Here is a 26,216-nt window from a genome sequence, read left to right as displayed (position 1 = left end):
TCATCACTTAATTCATATTCCGATTTTGACTTGTGTTATTATAGGCGCATCCTCGTCCCTTGTCACAGCCTCCTCGGAACTTGAGAACCTGCGCTCCTCGTACCAAAAATTGGAAACGAAACTAAAGGAGGCGGAACTAAAAAGGGAGCAGGCCGAGAAACAGCTGGCAGAGAAAAACTCCGAGCACGCCAGGGAGAAGGGTGAATTTGTATTGAAGAGAAACGCTGACAACGAGACCATCAAGAGGCAGCAGAAAGAACTCACTGGGCTCCAGAGATATATGGAAACCGCGGAGCATCACTGGGACTTGCTCAGTGAGAACATCTTGGGTACTATGCTAGAACCTTATGTAAATGCTTGCTCCGACCTTTTTCTTGTGCTCAAACTGCATACTTATATCCGATTATCTCGTGCAGAGCCGCTTGGGTATCCGGAAAAGCGTCGGAATTTGTTCCCCCGAGACGACCTCCTTCAACTTGCAGGCGATGATTGCAAAGACCTCATCTCCGCCTCCTGGAAGATATGCTACAACTTATCCATCAAGAGGAGTCGTACTTGCAATGTTCGCAAGCTTATACAAAATATGGACGTTCTTCCGGAGCTGGTGACTGATCTTCAAGCATCATCAGCCCGAGGCGCAGCTGCGATGGCCTTGACCATGTGCTTGGCGCATAACTCGGAGCTTGATCTTGACCAGGTGACCACCGGTGTTCCTCCGGACGCGAATGTCAATGCGCTCCTAGATGCAGTAAACGGCTACGACACCGGCATCGCGCGCAGGATCCGGCATGAAGAATTCTACGACAAGTTCGTGCTTCCTGCAGACGAGCCCCTGGAAGCCGAACTCCAGAAGGAGCGTGACGCGGAGGCGCGACCTGCGGAATCCGGCACCCAGTTTACCTGGACCAGCTCCAAGGATGCTCCCCAAGAGGAAACCAAGGATGGCGCTGCAGCTTCGATGGAAGAAGAAAGTGATGAGGACGTGTCATCTCCGGCAGAGGATGCCGAGAAAGGGGACCCAAAGGGCAAAACTTCTCCTGCTAAGGGGGAGTGAAAACTTTCTTCCTGCGGGAAAAACAATGCATCATTTTGGCCCCAGCGAGGGTTTGTAATATAACTTTAAATTCTTAAGTAGCTAGGGACGAAACATTTATGCATGGGCGAAAACAACTTATCCTGCTATCCTTTAATAGTGTTTGCATGTTTCGTTTTGTTGGAAAGCAAGTGCTGATTTTGATGTTTTCCGGCTTACTCGCTTGACCTTCCGCGAGCCGGAAGACCTTTAGCCGGAAATGCTCGCCAGCGGCGACGAAGCCCAATGGCAGTCCATCAATAACCGCGGAAACAAGCCCCCAGCCAAGGTGCCGAAAATCGCTACTAGGAATCCACGAATTCGCAACAGAAAACATTTCCACCAGAAAACTTAAGCTTACGTCCTAAGGGACGATTTTTGAAAATCACAACTTTCATACACGCCTAGGCGGAAATATCCAGCTCTGCGGTTTTAGTCGGAAAAGCATACACGATCTAAGAATGAACAAGTAAAGGAAGTAAATGACTCATAGAGTGAACCAAAAGCTTTATTTCATTGATCATGTATAATATTGTTACAAAATATGTAATTCTATGCTAAGTGTGGAAAGGACGTAGCTGTGCAATGTTCCAAGGACGTTCTGTTTCATCGTAGATGTCATCCGGATCCTCCCGTTTTCGTTTCCGGTGCCAATTGGCAGGTCTGTCTTTTAGCTCTCGGAAATCGACGAGGTAGTACGATCCGTTGTGAAGTACTTTGCTAACGACGAAGGGTCCTTCCCATGGAGATTGCAACTTATGATCTTTTACTTGGCGAAGGCGGAGTACCAAGTCTCCGGTCATGAACGAGCGGTTCCGAACTCGACGACTATGGTAGCGTCGGAGTTTCCTGCTAGTAAATGGTGGAACGTTGGTCTGCTAAACTCCGAGCTTCTTCGATCAAGTCCACAGATAGCTGTTTGGCCTTATCAGCAGTGTCTTCATTATAGGCGGAGACTCGCGGTGAATCATGGATGATGTCGGAGGGGAGCACCGCTTCGGATCCGTATACCAGGAAGAACGGAGTGATTCCGGTTGACCTGTTAGGGGTAGTTCGTAAACTCCACAGGACGGAATCCAGCTCCTCTGCCCAGGCTCCGGCTGCGCGACGCAGGGGTTCTTCAAGGCGTGGTTTGATTCCGGATAAAAGGAGTCCGTTGGATCTTTCGACCTGGCCATTGGACTGTGGATGAGCCACGGATGCCAGGTCTAATCGGATCCCCACGTTATGACAATAATCCTTCAATTCTCCTTGCGCGATGTCCGTGCCATTATCTGTGATTATGCTGTGCGGGATGCCGAATCTCGTTACGAGGCTGCAGATGAATTTGAGTGCCGTAGCACCATCGGCCTTTCTCACTGGCTTTGCCTCGATCCATTTACTGAACTTATCAATAGCGACCAGGAGGTATTCAAAACCGCCAGGAGATGATTTCTTTAACTTACCAACCATATCAAGACCCCAGACCGCAAACGGCCAGGTGATAGGGATGGTCTTCAGCTCTTGGGCTGGAGCGTTTGGTTGAGTAGCGTAGTACTGGCAACCGCGGCAAGTTTTTACCAACTTGTCAGCATCTTCTTTAGCTGTGAGCCAGTAAAATCCAAGCCGAAAGGCTTTTGCAACGAGTGACCTGGGAGCGGCGTGATGCCCGCAATCCCCAGCATGAATCTCTCTGAGTATCTCAATGCCATCTTGATTAGAAACGCATTTGAGAAATACCCCTGTTGCACTTCGTTTATAGAGCTGTCCATCAACTATTGTGTAGGATCTTGCTCGTCTGACGATCTGTCGTGCGAGGACCTCGTCCTCTGGCAACTTTTGATCGATGAGGTAGTCCAGGAAAGGCTGCGTCCAGGCCGGAATGATAACCATGACTTCTCTAGCCGGAGATACTGCCACGTCTGGGTTCTCCGGGTTAGCGCCCTTCACCGAGGGTATCCGTAGGTGCTCCAGGAAAATTCCAGGCGGAATTGGTTTTCTGCCGGATCCGAGCTTGGATAGCATGTCTGCCGCTGCGTTGTCGTCTCTCCGGACGTACTTGACTTCGTATCCTAGAAAGCACTTGGCGATCTCGTCAACTTCGTCTCTGTAAGCCGCCATAACGGAATTTCTGGCGTTCCAGGTTCCGGCTACTTGCTGTGCCACCAGGTCGGAATCTCCGCAGCGAGATAATGTGCTTGATCCCTATTTCCTTAGCGATGCGCGATCCGTGTAGTAGAGCCTCGTACTCCGCCATGTTGTTTGTAGCTTCGAAGTGGATCCGAAAAACGTCTTGCGGTTCTTCTCCGGTAGGGGACTTCAGGGTGACTCCGGCTCCTGAGCCTTGATGCTGCTTGGATCCATCGAAGTGCATAACCCATGTCTCTGGCTCCGGCTCCAGATTTGCATCCGGAGCTTCTGTCCAATCTGCGAACAAATCTGCCAAGATCTGGGATTTGACCGCGGTCCTGGCTTTGTAGTTGATGTCGAAGGCGGATAATTCAATGCCCCATTTTGCTGTGCGCCCTGTTGCGTCAGCGTTATTGAGAATCGTTGACAGTGGAGCTTTGCTCACGACTGGATTCGGATGCTCCGGAAGTAGTGTCTCAGCTTCCTGCTGCCCGGGAATACTCCATAGGCTAGCTTCGAAAGTGAGGGTATCTTTGTTTGGATTCCGTCGGCACTTCGCCGATGTAGTAGACTGGTCTTTGGACTCCGTACTCGTGTCCTTCTTCCTGTCGCTCCACCACGATGACGAGGCTGATGACTCTGTTGGTAGCTGGCAGGTAAAGGAGCATAGGCTCTGACTCTCCTGGTGCTGCTAGGATGGGTGGGGAGGTGAGTATTTCCTTCAACCCTTGAAGCGTTGTGATGCGTGTAGTTGACACGTCCGTTGGGAACCCCAAGAGGAAGGTGTGATGCGCACAGCGGCAAGTTTCCCTCAGTTAGAAACCAAGGTTTAATCGAACCAGTAGGAGTCAAGAAGCACGTTGAAGGTTGATGGCGGCGGGATGTAGTGCGGCGCAACACCGGAGATTCCGGCGCCAACGTGGAACCTGCACAACACAACCAAAGTACTTTGCCCCAACGAAACGGTGAGGTTGTCAATCTCACCGGCTTCGCTGTAACAAAGGGTTAACCGTATTGTGTGGAAGATGATTGTTTGCAGAGAAAACGAGTAAAACAAGTATTGCGACAGATTTGTATTTCGGTATTAAAGAATGGACCGGGTCCACGAGTTCACTAGAGGTGTCTCTCCCATAAGATAAAAGCATGTTGGGTGAACAAATTACGGTCGGGCAATTGACAAATAGAGAGGGCATAACAATGCACATACATGACATGATAAGTATAGTGAGATTTAATTGGGCATTACGACAAAGTACATAGACCGCCATCCAACTGCATCTATGCCTAAAAAGTCCACCTTCGAGGTTATCATCCGAACCCCCTCCGAGTATTAAGTTGCAAAGCAACGAGACAATTGCATTAAGTATGGTGCGTAATGTAATCAACAACTACATCCTCGGACATAGCGCCAATGTTTTATCCCTAGTGGCAACGAGCACAACACAACCTTAGAACTTTCACTGTCACTGTCCCAGGTGTCAATGCGAGGCATGAACCCACTATCGAGCATAAATACTCCCTCTTGGAGTTAAAAGCAAAAACTTGGCAGAGCCTCTACTAGTAACGGAGAGCATGCAAGATCATAAACAACACATGTATAATAACTTGATAATTAACATGACATGGTATTCTCTATCCATCGGATCCCGACAAACACAACATATAGAATTACAGATATATGATCTTGATCATGTTAGGCAGCTCACAAGATCCAACAATGAAGCACAATGAGGAGAAGACAACCATCTAGCTACTGCTATGGACCCATAGTCCAGGGGTGAACTACTCACTCATCACTCCGGAGGCGACCATGGCGGTGTAGAGTCCTCCGGGAGATGAATCCCCTCTCTGGGAGGTGCCGGAGGAGATCTCCGGAATCCCCCGAGATGGGATCGGCGGCGGCGTCTCGGTAAGGTTTTCCGTATCGTGGTTTTTCGCCTCGGGGGTTTCGCGACGGAGGCTTTAAGTAGGCGGAAGGGCAGAGTCGGGGGCCGGACGAGGGGCCCACACCACGGGCGGCGCGGGCCCCCTTGGCCGCGCCGCCATGTGGTTTGGCCACCTCGTGGCCCCACTTCGTATGTTCTTCGGTCTTCCGGAAGCTCCGGTGGAAAAATAGGCCCTCGGGTCTTCGTTTCGTCCAATTCCGAGAATATTTCGTTACTAGGATTTCGAAACCAAAAACGGCGAGAAAACGAGGAACGGCACTTCGGCATCTTGTTAATAGGTTAGTTCCAGAAAATGCACGAATATGACATAAAGTGTGCATAAAACATGTAGGTATCATCAATAATATGGCATAGAACATAAGAAATTATCGATACGTCGGAGACGTATCACGTTGCATCTGCTGCCTCGTCCCAAACAAATTTGTCTGTTTTCTTCAATAGCTTGCACAGGGGTAGTGCCTTCTCGCCAAGACGGCTGACAAACCTACTGATTGCTGCAACACAACCAGTTAGTCGCTGCACATCTTTAAGACAAGTTGGCCTTTTAATGCACAAGATTGCCTTGATTTTCTCCGGGTTAACTTCAATGCCCCTATTAGAGACAATGAAGCCAAGGAGTTTTCCGGCTGGAACGCCAAAGACGCATTTCAGCGGATTTAACATCATCTTGTACCGTCGGAGATTCTCGAAGGTTTCTGTAAGGTCGCTGATCAAGTCGGATCCTTTCCGGGTCATGACCGTGATATCGTCGACGTAAGTGTGTACGTTCCGGCCAATCTGATCCTTCAAGCACCGCTGCATCGTACGTTGGTAGGTGGCACCTGCATTTTTCAAGCCAAAAGGCATAGTAACATAGCAGTAAGTGCCAAATGGGGTGATGAACGAGGTCGCCTTTTGGTCGGACTTCTTCATCCGGATCCGATGGTACCGGAATATGCGTCAAGAAAACACGAAGTTCCGCCTCGCCGTCGAATCAATGACTTGGTCAATGCGCAGCAGGGGAAACGGATCCTTCGGACAATGCTTGTTCAAGTCGGAGTAATCGATGCACATTCTTAGTATTTCAGAATTCTTTTTGGGTACAAGGACGGGATTTGCGACCCAGTCAGTGTGGATTACTTCTATTACAAAACCTGCCTCTAGTAACTTTGCTAATTCCATTCCTATGGCGCGGCGCTTCTTATCTCCAAAGCGTCGCATAGCTTGCTTCAATGGTTTAGCCCCCGGGTTTCTGTTGAGGTAGTGCTCGGCGAGTTCCCCTGGTACTCCGGACATGTCAGAAGGTTGCCATGCGAAGATATCCATGTTAGCACGGAGAAACTCGACGAGCGCGTCTTCCTATTTGGGGTCCATGTTGGCTCCGACTGAGACCTGTTTGGTAGCGTCATCTTCCTTGAAATTGACTTTCTTGGTCTCTATCGCGGCCCTGAAGGAGTTTTTCTGTTCGGAGATCTGCTTCTTGGTGGTCTGCATCTCAGTCGGATCCACCGCGGCTCTGTAGCCTTGCAGCTCCTCTCCAGATATCACAGACTCTGCGAAGGCGGCCTCACCTAACTCGCACTCATGAGCCTTTTTGTAGTCTCCGGATACGGTAATCATACCATTTGGACCCGGAATCTTGAGCTTATTGTAGATGTAGCACGCTCTCGCGTGGAACTTATGGTAGGTGGGCCTGCCGAAGATGACGTGGTAGGAGCTCTTGAAGGGCACAACTTCAAACGTGATCTTCTCTTCGCAGAAATTGTGAACATCGCCGAAGGCCACGGGAAGTGTGATGCTGCCGAGGGAATTTGCCTTCTTACCCGGAACCACGCCATGAAACTCAGTGTTGCTGTGTTTGAGTTGTTCCTTGGTGAGGTTCATCCGCTCTAGAGTCTCCAGGTACATGATGTTCAAGCTGGCTCCGCCATCCATGAGGCACTTGGAGAAGTCATACCCATCTATGCGGGGACTTACAACCAAGGCGTAGCATTCTTTTGGCACAATGGCAGGGTGATCCTCCCTATCAAATGTGCACGGGACTTCCGACCACCTGACATACTGCGGCACAGCCGGAACTGTGGCGTTAAGGATCCGGGTAGCTGACTTGGTAGCGCGGACTGTTGGGGTTCCGAGGAAAGTGTGGTAAGCCCCCACGCTCTTTTTCTCGAATGGGTTGGATTTACCTGCGGACCCTGCCTTGGGATCCGGCGAGTTATCATCCTCATCCATCGCCTCGGAGCTCGTCTTCCTCTTTGTCCTTGTTCTTGCCCTTGCCTCCCTTGCCGCGTGGGCGGTGCTTCCGGGCTCGCTTGTATCCTGCCTCCGGGTCGTTCTTTAGATTATTGACCCACTTGCAGTTGCGGTTGGTGTGAGTGGACTTCCCTGTAACCGGATCCAGGTGGGCCAGGCAGGGCATGTCTCCGTACTCCTCGTAGGTTTGCGGGGCGCGGGATCCGCCAGCTATGACCTCAGTGACGTGCTGCTGACCCCTGCCGGCTCCGCCTCCACGGCCGCGTCCTCTTCCGCCTCCTGAACCTCCGCGTTGGAACGCCATGGCGACCATCTCGGATCCGCCACTCTTCTGGTCATCAGGGTTCTTGCGTTTATGGCTGCTGCTGTTGCCGTTATCACGGTTCTTCTTTTGTTGATGTAGGGGGATTGCTCGTAGGCTGCGAGATCACCGCCTCGCATCATCATCGGCGGCAGATATGGTCACCGGCAATGGAGATCATTTCATCCAAAGTCGGTTTATTTGCGTTAGCCAAACAAGTGAGCTTATGCCTCAGCAATCCTCCTCTCTGCAGTCCACCAATGAAGGCGTACATGGCAGTGGTGTGGTCGACATTTTCGCACTCGTTCCTGCATGCCAACCATCGTGTGAGGAAGTGTCTTGAAGATTCTCCCTTCTTCTGGATACAAGCTTGTAAGTCGCTTGCCGTGGCAGGTCTTTTGTAGGTGCCTCTGAAGTGTTTCTCGAAAGCGGTCTTCAGGTCAAACCAGCAAAAGTTGGAGTTCTTCTCGAGGTCGATGAGCCAGATCTGGGCTGGACCTACAAGGTATAACTGGAGCATGCGGCAAGCGATATTAGGGGTTCCTCCGGCAAAGGTTACTGCATTATAGTAATCCTCAATCCAGGTATCCGGCCTTTCGGTGCCATCATAATGCTTCAGGTTTCCGGGTAGCTTGAGGTTCATCCTTGGCTTTGGTTCCTCTCGAATCATCCTGCCAAAGCACTTCGGACCGATGTAGTCGGTTCTGTATTCGTTGAGGCGTTCCCGCGCGTCGCGCGAGCCGTGGCGAGGAGAGTGTGAACGAGAGCGAGATCTCCGGCCGCCAGCTCCGCCTCCACCTCCGCCGCCACCGCTAGGTGGTGGCGAGGGAGACCTGCGAGGGGGTCGATCCGACTTCTTGCTTCCGCCTTCAGATTCTCCTCGGCCTTCCCGGTGCTGGCTCCGGCTCCTGCGGCTGCCTTCGCCGTGGCGCTGGCTGCCCTGGTCGTTCCGGTTCCGGCGAGGTTCCGGGTCGCGCTCCTCATTCCGACTCCTTCTAGGCTCGGGCTCACGATCGTTGTTCTGGTTCCGGCGAGGTTCCGGCGTGCGCTCCCTGTTTCTGCTTCTTGAGGGCAGCACGTTGTCGCGGATAACAATTCCACCATGCCCCTGGGGCCTGGTGTTTCCGGCTGGACTACGACGGCGAGGGGGACGCGGGAAACCATTGGGCGGAGGAGAGGGGTTGCGGTACTTGTCTCGTCCAGAGTACATTGCATCTTTTCCCTTTCTTGGATCCGACGGAGGCGTCCTTGATGGGACGGGGATTGGATTTGGGTGTTCTCGGCTTTCCTTACTGCGTTCGAAGATCCGGTTCGCGATTCGTCATCGCGATGACGATTGTCGTAGGCGTCCTTCGCGCGGTGGAGACGCAATGCTCCGGGTTAGATTCCAACTTGCGCGAAGTGTCCGCCTTGCTCGCTGCCTCATTGCTGAAACGACGAGCGTGCGAACGTAGTCGATGTTGATCTCCTCGTTCTTTTTCTTCAAGATCTCTGCAGCCTTCGTCATATTGTCCTTTGGGGTTGCGAACGGCTGCTGCTCCGTTGGAGTTGCGAAGGTGATCCTGCGGGGAGCTATCAACTCACGCCGGACCCTTTCGACCTCATGATGATCTTCAACGATCTTGTCCTCCCAATGCTTTCGGAGTTCCTTGACCTTTGCCAGTCCTTCGTCCACCTCCTGCTCACGCTGGATGAAGTCTTCCACAAAGACTGCGGCGTGCTTCCTTTCCTCCAGCATGGCAGCTGCGGTGTCCTTAAACTTCTTGGCTGTGGCTAGCATCTCCAGTCTCTTAGCTTCTAATGCTTCTACGTCTTCGGGAGTGATGGGTTTGTTAAGAATATCCGATCGATAAACTGCATCCATGCCTGCTTGTGCAACCATCTCTTCAGGCGACAGGAGGTCCTCCGAGGAAGAATCTTGCGGGGTCGCTCCCGCGACATTGGAGATCCCTGACGGGATGGCTGGGGGTCGGATTGGGTGGTTGCCCCTTCTGATCCATGTTCTCCCAGCGCCGCTACAGTTGCAAGTACCTGCTTTGGCTGGGCGGAGTCAACTTCAGGCTGATCACCGTATCCGTATTCCTTCACCTTGCGATCGAATTCTTCAGTGTCCATGGAGTGGGTATCTCCGGAAATTGGGCTTAGGTTGCCCAAAATCGACTCTTCAACCGGAGCTCCGCTTTCTCCGACAGCCTCTTGCTGATCCGGAGCAGCGTTGTTTTCCGGGGCCTCGACCTGCTCGGGACCAGCTCCGGCTTCTTGAGGGGCGGTTCCGGCGGCATGGGCCAAGAAGTGCACGAAGTGACACCTTTGCTTCTCTAACACCTGGAGACCCGGGCGGATCTGCATTGGTCTTCCACCTTTATTTCCTGCTCAGGGGCGGATTGGGTGGGTTTTGATTTTTTCAGATCTAAGGCGGAATCTTCGCTAGGAAGTTTCTGCGTCTCAGATCGGATCTTCGCGACTGCGTCCTGCTCAGCGGCGGTCGCGTCAGCGCTACTTACCAGTGGGTTTCCGTCGGAATCGACGGTTTCCCCGATGAAGATGTGTATGCCGCCAACTGGGACGATGGAGAGCTTGACGGGGTCGGTTTTGGCCGGAATCCAGCACTCATCCGGAGGGACGATCGGCAGATTTCCGGCGTAAAGGACACGCCCCACAGCGATGGTGTCGTCGAAGCTTCCCATGGCGGAACCCTCCCGGTTCCGGCCTCCAGACACCGTAGGCCCCACGGTGGGCGCCAACTGTCGTTGCCTAATCGACGGTGCCTCGGAGGAGGGATCCTCTCGAGGGGGAGAAGAAGTAGGGGCCATAGGGCGGAGTGCACACGGGACGGTGGTACGCGATTTACCCAGCTTCGGAACACCTGTACGATGACAGGGCCTACTGCTGCTTGTCTGGAATTATCTGGACGCTTTCGCGTTGTTACAATGAGTTGTGCTTGTCCCTCTAGGGCTCCCAGGATCCGGCTTATAAAGGCGCACGGATCTAGGGTTTACATGGAGAGTCCTAGCCGGAATACAAGTCGCCTAACTACGGTACAAAGTTTTGCCGTGTACGTCAAGGATCTGCCTTCCTCCAAGTCGTGCTGGATCCGGATACTTCATGGGCCGTCATGGATCCGGCCTCCTTCGTAGGTCGGTAGAGATCCGGCTTCCTGTTCCTAGGCTGGACTTCATCCTTCAGGATCTACAGCAACTGGGCCACCCGATGGGCCACATTCCTCATCACCAACTGTGGGCCACCCGGGCTCGCCGGATCTAGGCCATGCCGTTGATATACCCATAAAGTATACCCAAAACAGGAACAATTTAGGGTTCATATGAAGTAATGGAGCTAGGGTTCCTAATTAGATTAGGGTTTTAGGTTTCACATGAAATGATAAGGTTGTAATATCATTCAATTTGGAATTAGGGTTTACTATTTACCATATAGTTCTATGATTAATAACTTCATTTTAAAGTTGAAGTTATTAATAACTTAAAAATAGAAATAATATTCAATTTGGTATTTTATTATTTTTAATTAATTAATAATTAGGGTAATTATTAATTAGGGTTTAAATCTCCCTAATAATGTTTTAACCAAATAACTAATAAAGAAAATTAGTTTTAATGTTTTCTTTATTTATTTACTGGTTTTATTTAATTTGGAGAATTTTTCCTAACTATTGAATTTTTATTCAATTTAGAATTAATAAATAAGGCTTAATTAACAAGTATTAAATAATTGAATTTTATTAAAAATATAAATTTTATTTTATGTTTTTATTGGATAGAGCTTATTTTTGGGAACAATTTGATATCTCATTTATATTATTCTGAGTTAAAATGGATTTTATAAATTAATTTGAAATCTCTGGAATTTATGGATTTGAATTAAAATGAAACCAAATACTAGAGCTACCCGGACAGGGCTACCCACAGCCACAGACAGGTGGGCCAGTGGTCCACATCGGTTTTGACCAAGTCAAAATCGAGGACGTGGCCAAGAGCACGGTGACCGGCGGGCAGACATCGCCGGCGACGTTGATTCCGGCCAAGCGCGGATGTGCGACTGGTCCCATTCGAACCAGCGCACCACGAGGAGTCTAAAGGTGGCGGCGCCGCCCGGTTAGGTCACCGGAGCTTGACCGACGGCGGGGTACTGCGGCGGTGCTCGCCGGTGATCAAACGCGGCGACTATCCAGACGCCTAACGAGCATGCCGAGCACACGAGGAGGAAGAGGAGCTCACCCTGAGCACGCAGGGCTTGATGGCGACTACAATGGTGGTCAGCATCGCCGGAATTGCTCGCTCCCGGCGTCGGGGAAGACGAGCTCGTCGGAGACGATTCCGAGCACGGCAGTGATACGTCTCCGACGTATCGATAATTTCTTATGTTCTATGCCATATTATTGATGATACCTACATGTTTTATGCACACTTTATGTCATATTCGTGCATTTTCTGGAACTAACCTATTAACAAGATGCCAAAGTGCCGGTTCACTGTTTTCTGCTGTTTTTGGTTTCGAAATCCTAGTAACGAAATATTCTCGGAATTGGACGAAACGAAGACCCGAGGGCCTATTTTTCCACGGAGCTTCCGAAGACCGAAGAACATACGAAGTGGGGCCACGAGGTGGCCAAACCACATGGCGGCGCGGCCAAGGGGGCCCGCGCCGCCTCGTGGTGTGGGCCCCTCGTCCGGCCCCCGACTCTGCCCTTCCGCCTACTTAAAGCCTCCGTCGCGAAACCCCGATGCGAAAAAACCACGATACGGAAAACCTTATCGAGACGCCGCCGCCGCCGATCCCATCTCGGGGGATTCCGGAGATCTCCTCCGGCACCCTGCCGGAGAGGGGATTCATCTCCCGGAGGACTCTACACCACCATGGTCGCCTCCGGAGTGATGAGTGAGTAGTTCACCCCTGGACTATGGGTCCATAGCAGGTAGCTAGATGGTTGTCTTCTCCTCATTGTGCTTCATTGTTGGATCTTGTGAGCTGCCTAACATGATCAAGATCATCTATCCGTAATTCTATATGTTGTGTTTGTCGGGATCCGATGGATAGAGAATACCATGTCATGTTAATTATCAAGTTATTATACATGTGTTGTTTATGATCTTGCATGCTCTCCGTTTCTAGTAGAGGCTGCGGCCAAGTTTTTACTTTTAACTCCAAGAGGGAGTATTTATGCTCGATAGTGGGTTCATGCCGCATTGACACCGGGACGGTGACGAGAAAGTTCTAAGGTTGTGTTGTGCTTGTTGCCACTAGGGATAAAACATTGGCGCTATGTCCGAGGATGTAGTTGTTGATTACATTACGCACCATACTTAATGCAATTGTCTGTTGCTTTGCAACTTAATACTGGAAGGGGTTCGGATGATAACCTCGAAGGTGGACTTTTTAGGCATAGATGCGAGTTGGATGGCGGTCTATGTACTTTGTCGTAATGCCCAATTAAATCTCACTATACTTATCATGTCATGTATGTGCATTGTTATGCCCTCTCTATTTGTCAATTGCCCGACCGTAATTTGTTCACCCAACATGCTTTTATTTTATGGGAGAGACACCTCTAGTGAGCTGTGGACCCCGGTCCATTCTTTAATCTCGAAATACAAATCTGCTTGCAATACTTGTTTTACTGTTTTCTCTCGCAAACAATCATCTTCCACACAATACGGTTAACCCTTTGTTACAGCAAGCCGGTGAGATTGACAACCTCACCTGTTTCGTTGGGGCAAAGTACTTTGGTTGTGTTGTGCGGGTTCCACGTTGGCGCCGGAATCTCCGGTGTTGCGCCGCACTACATCCCGCCGCCATCAACCTTCAACGTGCTTCTTGACTCCTCCTGGTTCGATTAAACCTTGGTTTCTAATCGAGGGAAACTTGCCGCTGTGCGCATCACACCTTCCTCTTGGGGTTCCCAACGGACGTGTCAACTACACGCATCAAGCAAATTTCTCGGCGCCGTTGCCGGGGAGATCAAGACACGCTGCAAGGGGAGTCTCCACTTCCCAATCTCTTTACTTTGTTTTTGTCTTGCTTTATTTTATTTACTACTTTGTTTGCTGCACTTATATCAAAACACAAAAAAATTAGTTGCTAGCTTTACTTTATTTACTATCTTGTTTGCTATATCAAAAACACAAAAAAATTAGTTTACTTGCATTTACTTTATCTAGTTTGCTTTATTTACTATTGCTAAAATGGCCAACCCTGAAAATACTAAGTTGTGTGACTTCACTAGCACAAATAATAATGATTTCTTATGCACACCTATTGCTCCACCTGCTACTACAGCAGAATTCTTTGAAATTAAACCTGCTTTACTTAATCTTGTTATGCGAGAGCAATTTTTTGGTGTTAGTTCTGATGATGCTGCTGCCCATCTCAATAATTTCGTTGAACTATGTGAAATGAAAAAATATAAAGATGTAGATGGTGACATTATAAAATTAAAATTGTTCCCTTTCTCATTAAGAGGAAGAGCTAAAGATTGGTTGCTATCTCTGCCTAAGAATAGTATTGATTCATGGACTAAATGCAAGGATGCTTTTATTGGTAGATATTATCCCCCTGCTAAAATTATATCTTTGAGGAGTAGCATAATGAATTTTAAACAATTGGATAATGAACATGTTGCTCAAGCTTGGGAAAGAATGAAATCTCTGGTTAAAAATTGCCCAACCCATGGATCGACTACTTGGATGATCATCCAAACCTTCTATGCAGGACTAAATTTTTCTTCGCGGAATTTATTGGATTCAGTCTGCTGGAGGTACCTTTATGTCCATCACTCTTGGTGAAGCAACAAAGCTCCTTGATAATATGATGGTTAATTACTCTGAATGGCACACGGAAAGAGCTCCACAAGGTAAGAAGGTAAATTCTGAAGAATCCTCTTCCTTGAGTGATAAGATTGATGCTATTATGTCTATGCTTGTTAATGGTAGGACTAATGTTGATCCTAATAATGTTCCGTTAGCTTCATTGGTTGCTCAAAATTCTAGACCACATCCTGCTAATGGTAATTCTTATGGTAGATATGTTTCACCTAATGAGGAAAAGATGTTAGAAATTGAAAGGTCCACCAAGAGCTTTATGCAATCACAGTATGAGCAAAATAAATTGTTTACTAAAACTATGAATGAGCAATCTACCTTGTTGAAGAAAATAGGAAATCAACTTGAAAATCTGAATATGGAGATTTATGGGTTGCAAACTAAACTTGCAAATGCTGAAGACCGAATCTCATACATGTCTGCGTCACAATCTTCTTTAATTAATAAAATGGCTGCTAAACCTGATGATATTGAAAATAAAATTGTTACTACAGCAAATGCCATCCAAGTTAGAATTAATGAGAATATAAGATTAATGGCTGAACTGCATTGCTAGGTGGGATAGAGAAGAAAATGAAAAACTAGCTAAAAAGGAAAATGTAGCTAAAGTTTGGACTATTACCACCACTAGCAATGCTAATGATTCATATGTTGCTGCACCTCCTACTATCAATGGTAAAATAATTGGTGTTGGCAATGCTTCTACTCCTAGTGCAAAGCGCGCAAAATTACCTGAAACTCGCTAAAACTGCTGAAACCGCTCTGTGATAAAACTGCTGAAATTTTTTCCAACCTTGGGGATGATAATCCCATTGCTTTAGATTGTAATGATTTAGATTTTGATGATTGCCACATCTCTGAAGTTATAAAGTTCTTGCAAAAACTTGCTAAAAGTCCCAATGCTAGTGCTATAAATTTGGCTTTCACAAAACATATTACAAATGCTCTCATAAAAGCTAGAGAAGAGAAACTAAAACTTGAAACTTCTATTCCTAGAAAGCTAGAGGATGGTTGGGAGCCCATCATTAAAATGAGAGTCAAAGACTTTGATTGTAATGCCTTATGTGATCTTGGTGCAAGTATTTCTGTTATGCCTAAAAAAGTCTATGATATGCTTGACTTGCCACCATTGAAAAATTGTTATTTGGATGTTAATCTCGCCGATAATGCTAAAAAGAAACCTTTGGGGAGAGTTGACAATGTTCATATTATGGTTAACAATAACCTTGTCCCCGTTGATTTTGTTGTCTTGGATATTGAATGCAATGCATCTTGCCCCATTATATTGGGAAGACCTTTTCTTCGAACCGTTGGTGCTACTATTGATATGAAGGAAGGTAATATTAAATATCAATTTCCTCTCAAGAAAGGTATGGAACACTTCCCTAGAAAGAGAATGAAGTTACCTTATGATTCTATTATTAGAACAAATTATGATGTTGATGCTTCGTCTCTTGATGTTACTTGAGATACACTTTCGCGCCTAGCCGAAAGGCGTTAAAGAAAAGCGCTTATGGGAGACAACCCATGTTTTTACTCCAGTATTTTTGTTTTATATTTGTGTCTTGGAAGTTGTTTACTACTGTAGCAACCTCTCCTTATCTTAGTTTTATGTTTTGTTGTGCCAAGTAAAGTCTTTGATAGAAAAGTAAGTACTAGATTTGGATTACTGCGCAGTTCCAGATTTCTTTGTCTGTCACGAATCTGGGTCTATCTCCCCGTAGGTAGCTCAGAAAATTACGCCAATTTACGAGCATGATCCTCGGATATGTACGCAACTTTCATTCAATTTGAGCATTTTCGTTTGAGCAAGTCTGGTGGCCTAATAAAATCCATCTTTACGGACTCGTTCTGTTTTGACAGATTCTGTCTTTTATTTCGCATTGCCTCTTTTGCTATGTTGGATGAATTTCTTTGATCCATTAATGTCCAGTAGCTTTATGCAATGTCCGAAGTGTTAAGAATGATTGTGTCACCTCTGAACATGTGAATTTTTTATTATGCACTAACCCTCTAATGAGTTGTTTCGAGTTTGGTGTGGAGGAAGTTTTCAAGGGTCAAGAGAGGAGTATGATGCAATATGATCAAGGAGAGTGAAAGCTCTAAGCTTGGCTATGCCCCGGTGGTTCACCCCTGCATATATTAAGAAGACTCAAGCGTCTAAGCTTGGGGATGCCCAAGGCATCCCCTTCTTCATCGACAACATTATCAGGTTCCTCCCCTGAAACTATATTTTTATTCGGCCACATCTTATGCACTTTGCTTGGAGCGTCGGTTTGTTTTTATTTTTGTTTTGTTTGAATAAAATGGATCCTAGCATTCACTTTATGTGAGAGAGACACGCTCCGCTGTAGCATATGGACAAATATGTCCTTAGGCTCTACTCATAGTATTCATGGCGAAGTTCTTCTTCGTTAAATTGTTATATGGTTGGAATTGGAAAATGATACATGTAGTAACTCTAAAATGTCTTGGATAATTTGATACTTGGCAATTGTTGTGCTCATGTTTAAGCTCTTGCATCATATACTTTGCACCCATTAATGAAGAAATACTTAGAGCTTGCTAATTTGGTTTGCATATTTGGTTTCTCTAGAGTCTAGATAACATCTAGTATTGAGTTTTGAACAACAAGGAAGACGGTATGGAGTCTTATAATGTTTACCATATGTCTTTTATGTGAGTTTTGCTGTACCGTTCATCCTTGTGTTTGTTTCAAATAACCTTGCTAGCCTAAACCTTGTATCGAGAGGGAATACTTCTCATGCATCCAAAATCCTTGAGCCAACCACTATGCCATTTGTGTCCACCATACCTACCTACTACATGGTATTTATCCGCCATTCCAAAGTAAATTTCTTGAGTGCTACCTTTAAAATTCCATCATTCACCTTTGCAATATATAGCTCATGGGACAAATAGCTTAAAAACTATTGTAGTATTGAATATGTACTTATGCACTTTATCTCTTATTAAGTTGCTTGTTGAGCGATAACCATGTTTTCGGGGACGCCATCAACTATTCTTTGTTGGATATCATGTGAGTTGCTATGCATGTCCGTCTTGTCCGAAGCAAGAGAGATCTACCACCTTCATGGTTGGAGCATGCATATTGTTAGAGAAGAACTTTGGGCCGCTAACTAAAGCCATGATTCATGGTGGAAGTTTCAGTTTGGACATATATCCTCAATCTCATATGAGAATAATAATTTTTGCCACATGCTTATGCATTAAAGAGGAGTCCATTATCTGTTGTCCATGTTGTCCCGGTATGGATGTCTAAAGTTGAGAATAATCAAAAGCGAGAAATCCAAAATGCGAGCTTTCTCCTTAGACCTTTGTACAGGCGGCATGGAGGTACCCCATTGTGACACTTGGTCAAAACATGTGCATTGCAAAGATCCGGTAGTCCAAGTTAATTAGGACAAGGTGCGGGCACTATTAGTATACTATGCATGAGACTTGCAACTTGTAAGATATAACTTTCATAACTCATATGCTTTATTACTACCGTTGACAAAATTGTTTCATGTTTTCAAAATAAAAGCTCTAGCACAAATATAGCAATCGATGCTTTCCTCTTTGAAGGACCATTCTCTTTACTTTTATGTTGAGTCAGCTCACCTATCTCTCTCCACCTCAAGAAGCAAACACTTGTGTGAACTGTGCATTGATTCCTACATACTTGCATATTGTACTTGTTATATTACTCTATGTTGACAATTATCCATGAGATATACATGTTACAAGTTGAAAGCAACCGCTGAAACTTAATCTTCCTTTGTGTTGCTTCAATGCCTTTACTTTGATTTATTGCTTTATGAGTTAACTCTTATGCAAGACTTATTAATACTTGTCTTGAAGTACTATTCATGAAAAGTCTTTGCTATATGATTCACCTGTTTACTCATGTCATCACCATTGTTTTGATCGCTGCATCCACTACATATGTTTACAAATAGTATGATCAAGGTTATGATGGCATATCACTTCGGAAATTATCTTTGTTATCGTTTTACTCGCTCGGACGAGCGGAACTAAGCTTGGGGATGCTTGATACGTCTCCGACGTATCGATAATTTCTTATGTTCTATGCCATATTATTGATGATACCTACATGTTTTATGCACACTTTATGTCATATTCGTGCATTTTCTCGGAACTAACCTATTAACAAGATGCCGAAGTGCCGCTCTCGTTTTCTGCTGTTTTTGGTTTCGTAAATCCTAGTAACGAAATATTCTCGAATTGGACGAAACGAAGACCCATGGGCCTATTTTTCCACGGAGCTTCCAGAAGACCGAAGAACATACGAAGTGGGGCCACGAGGTGGCCAAACCACATGGCGGCGCGGCCAAGGGGGGCCCGCGCCGCCCTGTGGTGTGGGCCCCTCGTCTGGCCCCCGACTCGCCCTTCCGCCTACTTAAAGCCTCCGTCGCGAAACCCCCGATGCGAAAAACCACGATACGGAAAACCTTACCGAGACGCCGCCGCCGCCGATCCCATCTCGGGGATTCTGGAGATCTCCTCCGCACCCCGCCGGAGAGGGGATTCATCTCCCGGAGGACTCTACACCACCATGGTCGCCTCCGGAGTGATGAGTGAGTAGTTCACCCCTGGACTATGGGTCCATAGCAGTAGCTAGATGGTTGTCTTCTCCTCATTGTGCTTCATTGTTGGATCTTGTGAGCTGCCTAACATGATCAAGATCATCTATCCGTAATTCTATATGTTGTGTTTGTCGGGATCCGATGGATAGAGAATACCATGTCATGTTAATTATCAAGTTATTATACATGTGTTGTTTATGATCTTGCATGCTCTCCGTTTCTAGTAGAGGCTCGGCCAAGTTTTTACTTTTAACTCCAAGAGGGAGTATTTATGCTCGATAGTGGGTTCATGCCCGCATTGACACTCGGGACAGTGACAGAAAGTTCTAAGGTTGTGTTGTGTCGTTGCCACTAGGGATAAAACATTGGCGCTATGTCCGAGGATGTAGTTGTTGATTACATTACGCACCATACTTAATGCAATTGTCCGTTGCTTTGCAACTTAATACTGGAGGGGTTCGGATGATAACCTCGAAGGTGGACTTTTTAGGCATAGATGCGCTTGGATGGCGGTCTATGTACTTTGTCGTAATGCCCAATTAAATCTCACTATACTTATCATGTCATGTATGTGCATTGTTATGCCCTCTCTATTTGTCAATTGCCCGACTGTAATTTGTTCACCCAACATGCTTTTATCTTATGGGAGAGACACCTCTAGTGAACTGTGGACCCCGGTCCATTCTTTAATACTGAAATACAAATCTGCTGCAATACTTGTTTTACTGTTTTCTCTGCAAACAATCATCTTCCACACAATACGGTTAACCCTTTGTTACAGAAAGCCGGTGAGATTGACAACCTCACTGTTTCGTTGGGGCAAAGTACTTTGGTTGTGTTGTGCAGGTTCCACGTTGGCGCCGAATCTCTGGTGTTCGCCGCACTACATCCCGCCGCCATCAACCTTCAACGTGCTTCTTGACTCCTACTGGTTCGATTAAACCTTGGTTTCTAACTGAGGGAAACTTGCCGCTGTGCGCATCACACCTTCCTCTTGGGGTTCCCAACGGACGTGTCAACTACACGCATCAGGCAGCTCGATTCCTCTTGCAGGTAGAGCAAGTCGAGGACGGCGGTTATAGTGGTGTGCTCAGCTCGGCTCGGGGAAGCTTCAATCGCCGGCGGTAATGGTGACCGGTGAGGTCCAGGGTTTCGGTGTGGAGGAAATTGGGACAGCGAGGAAGAAGAGGGCGACTAGGGTTCGTTCAGGGTTCTTATAGAGCGCCAGAAGCGATCCTCGTCACACCGTCGAGCAAGGGGAGGCTGCCAGCGCGAGGGAGAAGAGGTTCACGGCTTCGTGCTGCCCTCCAGCTCATGGTGAAGATGAGGACGACCTCCTCAGATCTTTTGGACGAAGGGGTATTTTGGGCTAGGCCAGGCCGTGGTGTTGGGCTGCTTGGCAGGCTGCTGCTGGGCTGCTCGGGTGGGTTGGTGCTGGGCTTCTGCGTGGCCAGGTAAGCTGGTAAGCTTCTTTCTCTCCTTTTCTTTTATTTCAGTTTTCTTTTTTCTGTTTTCCATTTTGTTAATTTAAATACTGTTTTGAATTCAATCATATTTTGTAAATTTGATTGATTGAATTCAAGTAATATTCATTCCAGGCACTTAAAGATTGTTGTTGTGTATTAACAAATTTAATATGTACTAAAAAATTGTTTTCTTAATTACTATTGGTATTTGGATTTAAATATTCCTATTGACATGAATTTGAATATCATCTTGAAAATATTCAAATTATTTTCCAATGATATTTTTCTCACTTAGTGGTATGTAGGTTTTATTTGGTATTACTTTGCAAGAAACAATTTCATGGTAATATTTATTACTGAATTGCAAATAAGAAGGTGGCTTTAATGGCATGATTTCATGTACTAAACTGTGTCTAAGGATTTGACCTCTTATTTGGGAATGTTGTCACTTGCACATAATCTTATGTGAGCACTTGCTTGTTAAGGTTTTGTAGATTTTATTATAACCATATTTCAAAGGTGGCACTAGGATTATATTTAATAACACCTTGAATTACTTAGAGTAGGTATTACTCTCATCATGATTTGGTTTTGGTTATAATTATAAGTGGTTGATCACCACCTATGGGTCTAATTATAGAGTTTAGCACTAGATGTCTTTTGTGTTCAATAATTAAGCATGAGAGTGCAATGCTAGGGTTCTAATTCTATGTGCTTACTGACATATGGTTTGAAACTCAAATATGGCTTCATTGGGTTTTTGTTGTGCTCACCCAAGTGGTATACAAGTTAGGTTGAGATACAATTCTAGGTTGTAGATATGGGATGACACCATTTTGCATTGGCTAGGGTTTAATCTCCCCTAACCATGGTAATATGGTTACTTGCTTCATATCTTATGTGCTTCTCTAATTACTAAGGATTTGAGAATTGGTTTTATCTTCTACCAATTAACTTCTATTATCATCCCCAATTTATCATGAAAGTAACTACATTGGTTATAGTTCTTTTTATAGTTAACTTTGGTCATATGGATGTATGGTTTCTCACCATATTAAGTATAGAGTTTAACTCTAAGGTTTTCTTAGGTTCTTTAATTGATGAATGAATGGAAAATAGATGGGGTAAAACTCTACTTATTATCACCAAGTGACTCACAAGTTAAGGTTGGGATATAAGCCTGGATTTGATTACTAGTGATCTTCCTATGATTTCATGTGGGAATGAGATCTACTTATTCTAGTAGGGTTTAACTTATCCTCACACATCTCAAGAGCAGGATCATGGATTAGACATGATCAACTTATTCTTAATATCTCTACCTCAAATTCTTAGGGTTTATGATCATCATTCAATTCATAATGATCAAAGTTTGGATTCCTAAGGTATCTCTCACTAAATAGGTTTCTCACTTCCATGATCAAGCATTGTCTTGGTCAACTAAAGTATAGCACTTCTTCTATACTATCTTGAGTGGACATGGCTATTGTTGTCTCCATAAATTATATCCCAGGAAAATGTCTGAGATATCCACTTAGAGTTCTTTACAGAGAATGATGATATAATCATCTGGATATATGGATAGTTCTCTCCCTCAAATCCAAGTGTTGCCTCAATTAATTTGAGTGTAACACCATAGCTTGAGCTCTCTCTCATAGGAATAGTTATTCTAGGGTTTATGGTGTATTCACAATATCTCAATAGGTATTTAGTCTAAAACTCCACTTGGCTATCTTGGTTGGATTAATCTCTTCCTTACTTTATCAATTCATGGATATGGTATTATTCCATGTGATATTAGGTTACCTCACCATTCCAAGGGAAATGGTTTAGAACCTAATACTTTAGTTCAAAGATTGTCCTTTATTCATTACTAGGTAAAGCTAGAATTGATATGAATGGGCTCTCTCATTTGGGAAGGACTGAAATGCTGACGTAAGGTTATTTTCCAAAGATAATGATGTGGTCACCAATATCTATGGTTAACATAAAGTGTTGTTGTGTTGATTATTAGTTCCATTTGATCTAACCCCTTAGATCAAATCATTTCTACCCAAAACAAGGTTTTAACAAAGTCACATTGAGGTTTATAGCGCTTGACTTGATGAGCTACTTCAATTCCACCAAGATCAAGTGAAACTTCAGTTCCTGTGACTGTTTTACTTTAAAGCGCGAAAATTCCCCAGATTTTCTATGCATGAATGCAATGCACACATCTATTTCCTCTTTTTTTGTAACCCCAATACCTGGAATATTACAGTTACTCGCAGTCGCGCGGATTACTACTGACGCCAGTGCCGTCGTTGAAGCGTGAGCGCTTCACGCACTCCGCGCGCTGCGCACGCCGGCGATCGGACACCTCGTCCTAACGCATGCGGCGTTCGAGGACCTCGGCCAGAGAGGAGTCCCACAGGACTCTCCTGGCCAGAGAGGAGGCTGCCTCCGCGTTCGCCGCCTGCAACGCCGCCATCTAGGCGTGGTAGCGGGCCCTGTCCCTAGCCGCCTCCGCCAACGCTTCGTCCCTGGCGGCGACGGCGTCCGCCAGCTCCCGGTTCTCCAGCTCGACCCGCGCGGGAGAAGGGTCCCTCCGCTAGAGCGAATCCACGTCGGAGCACATGTACCCCCGAGCCATGGCGACCGCATAGCTGTGGGCTTCCTCCTCCGCTACCCAAGCCTGACGGCGCAGGGCGTCCCCAGCTAGGGTCTCGAAGGACGCGAGCAGAACCTGCTGGTCGTCGGCGCACTCGAAGCGGCTGGGTACGATGTCGTGGACGAAGGTGTCCGCGGGGGGGCGCCGGAGGGGCCGCCCGCGCCTCCGCGAGCTCCGCCCCTGCCTCGGCGAGCTTCGCCCTGGCGTCGGCTATTTCCGCCCTAGCCTCCTGTTGACGTCAGAAACCCACTGGCGGGCAGAGACGGGCAACACCGTAGAGCCGGGAACAACTAGGGCTGCGGCTGGCCCTAGTCCCTCTGAGCGACGGCCCGCAAAGCCTCCTGGTCGCACGCACCGATGTTTATCACAAGGGCGTGCCACCCGACCTATACCCGGTCGAGGAAGGTGTGGATGATGCCTCGCTTAGTTTCCTGCAGGGCACACACGTAAACATTAAATACGAGCCTCGATCGGCTCTCGAGTTATCCTGTGAATCGGCTCAAAGAGCCGATCCACCCATGATTCAGACGAGGTGTCCGAATATATGGTGGTCCTGCTTAATCAAGGTAAAGCTAATGAGATCTACGACGATTTAGGGTTTTCACCGCATAATCGGATCATCCTACTCAGGATCGGGCCTCGCGCTCGCGCACGGTGACCGTAAGCCGATCCTAGACAGGGCCTAAAAACCAACACGAGGTTGATCCCCGGAACATCCGTTCTAGGGCTAGCAAACGCCACCCTACACGCCGCTGGATCCTCCGCCCCCTTGTAAGGCCTAACTATTGCAGATATTAAACTAATCCTTGTAGAACAAGGAGCAATCGTAACGGATCGGATCTACTAAACTATGATCAAGCGGGGTGCCGCCCCTACACCTAAGATAGGTGTAAGGGCGGCTAGACATGCAAGGGTTGCACTACGAAAGCATGTAATATGAAGAACAATGCTAACCCTAACAAGTCTAAGATAACTATGTTGCTCGCCATCAAAAAGGCTTCAGTACGAGCAACGCATGAACAATGTAGGCAGGCTTGTCGCCTAGATCGCAAGATGCGATCTAGGCGGCATGATGCTTACCGGTAGAAACCCTCGAGACGAAGGAGTTGGCGATGCGCCGAGATTTGTTTGTGGTTGAACGTTGGTTGTTGTTTATTCCATAAACCCTAGATACATATTTATAGTCCAGCGGACTTTCTAATGTGGGCGTGCACCAAACCGTGCACGAGTAAGATTCTAACTTCTAAACTAAGATGCGATCTAATATGTTACAGATACACGGGCAATTAAGCCCAACTTGGTAAAAGGCCGATTCACGTATTTCTCCTATATATATATATATATATATATATATATATATATATATATATATATATACCAGCACTATTCTGCAACCGGTTGCAGAATAATATTCTGAGCACCGACTTGAACTTCTCTGGACACGAGGTTGAACTTCCCGGATAACAGGGTTGACCTTTCTGTAGGAACTTACCTGAACTTCCCATTTTCTTCAAATCTACTGATTATACTACGATTTTCTCAACCATTTTGCGGAACTATGCAAATGATATACCGTTGGATAGATAATGAAAAACCGCAACTTTTTCATGTTCACACTTTTCACAGATTATGCACGGTTTAAATTTAATTTTGAAAATACGAAAACGCTTCTATATGGCCAGAAAACGAACTTTTAGTTCGATTTTCGAACCGCTTATCCAAACTGTGCAAATGATATACGGTTGGAAAGATAATGAAATTGCGCAACTTTTTCATGTTTTAAGTTTTTTCAAAATCCTCACAGTTTTTGAACAATTTTGAAAATACCGAAATTCGGACGTACTCAAAAACGAGCGGACGGTAATTTGGATGAATTTTTTCAACCGTTTGTCGGAATGATGCAAATGATATGGCGTTGGAAAGCTATGGACTAGGCGCAACTTTCTTATTCCAATTATATTCTCTAATTCCTTACAGTTTAAGAGAATAACTCGAATTACTGTCCGCCCGGTTTATGTGACGGGCACCAAATGATTTCCCCGCGATTTCCATTCGGAATATTTAAACAATGGAAATGATATACGGTTGGAAAGCTGACAAAATGGCGCATATTTTTCGTATCTACCATTTTTTCCAAATCCGAACGGTATGAAAGTAATTTTAGAAGTTTTGAAATCATGTTTCCGGTATATTTTTGTGGGATAACGATTTGAATTTGGTGGATTAGGTCCATTTTTTGTTGTAAAATGTTGTAGGTAATGAAATTAGACATATAATCTATCCTATAAAGCTTTTGGTGACAATGATTGAAGTGGTTGGTGATCAAATCGATGAGCTTTGGACAATAGATTTCCGCCCCGTAAAAACAGAGCACTGAACTTCCCTGGACATGAAATTGTACTTATCGGGAAATGTGGTTGTACTTCTTGGTGCGGTTTCATGAAAGTGTTCAGTAAAACAGAGCTATAATTTTCACCACACAACATGTGCATCACAACTACGCGCACCTGAACTTCTCGCGACAAGTCCTTGTACTTCTTGGCCTTAGTGGTTGTACTTCCATAAATGTTTCGATACTAGTGTGTTTTACAATAATTAAACATGTGTTTCGGAATGATATTTTTAGATTTTCCCTAGCCTCTATTTAAGAGATTTTGCACTTCCTAGATCTTAATATTTGAACTTCCCAACATTGATATGTGAACTTATGTGTGAGTATTTTCTTTGTACAATTTACAGTTCCTGTAATTACTGCTTGTACTTCCTGATGTCTCCGCTTGTACTTCTCTGAATAACTCCTTGTACTTCCTCACGGATGACAGGATTACTTTGTTTTTCTACATTTGGATTTTGTCGGTTTCCTTGTACTTCTTATAATAAGTGCTTGTGCTGCTCGTTTCGAATAGTTGTACTTCTCATACGGTGTCCGTTTGAGGTCCACGACCACACAAAATGCTCAACACAACCACATGCATCTAAACTTCCCGCGACATG

The sequence above is a fragment of the Lolium rigidum genome, chromosome 6 (assembly GCF_022539505.1).
Source record: "Lolium rigidum isolate FL_2022 chromosome 6, APGP_CSIRO_Lrig_0.1, whole genome shotgun sequence".
NCBI lineage: Eukaryota > Viridiplantae > Streptophyta > Magnoliopsida > Poales > Poaceae > Lolium > Lolium rigidum.
This window is presented reverse-complemented; position numbering follows the sequence as displayed.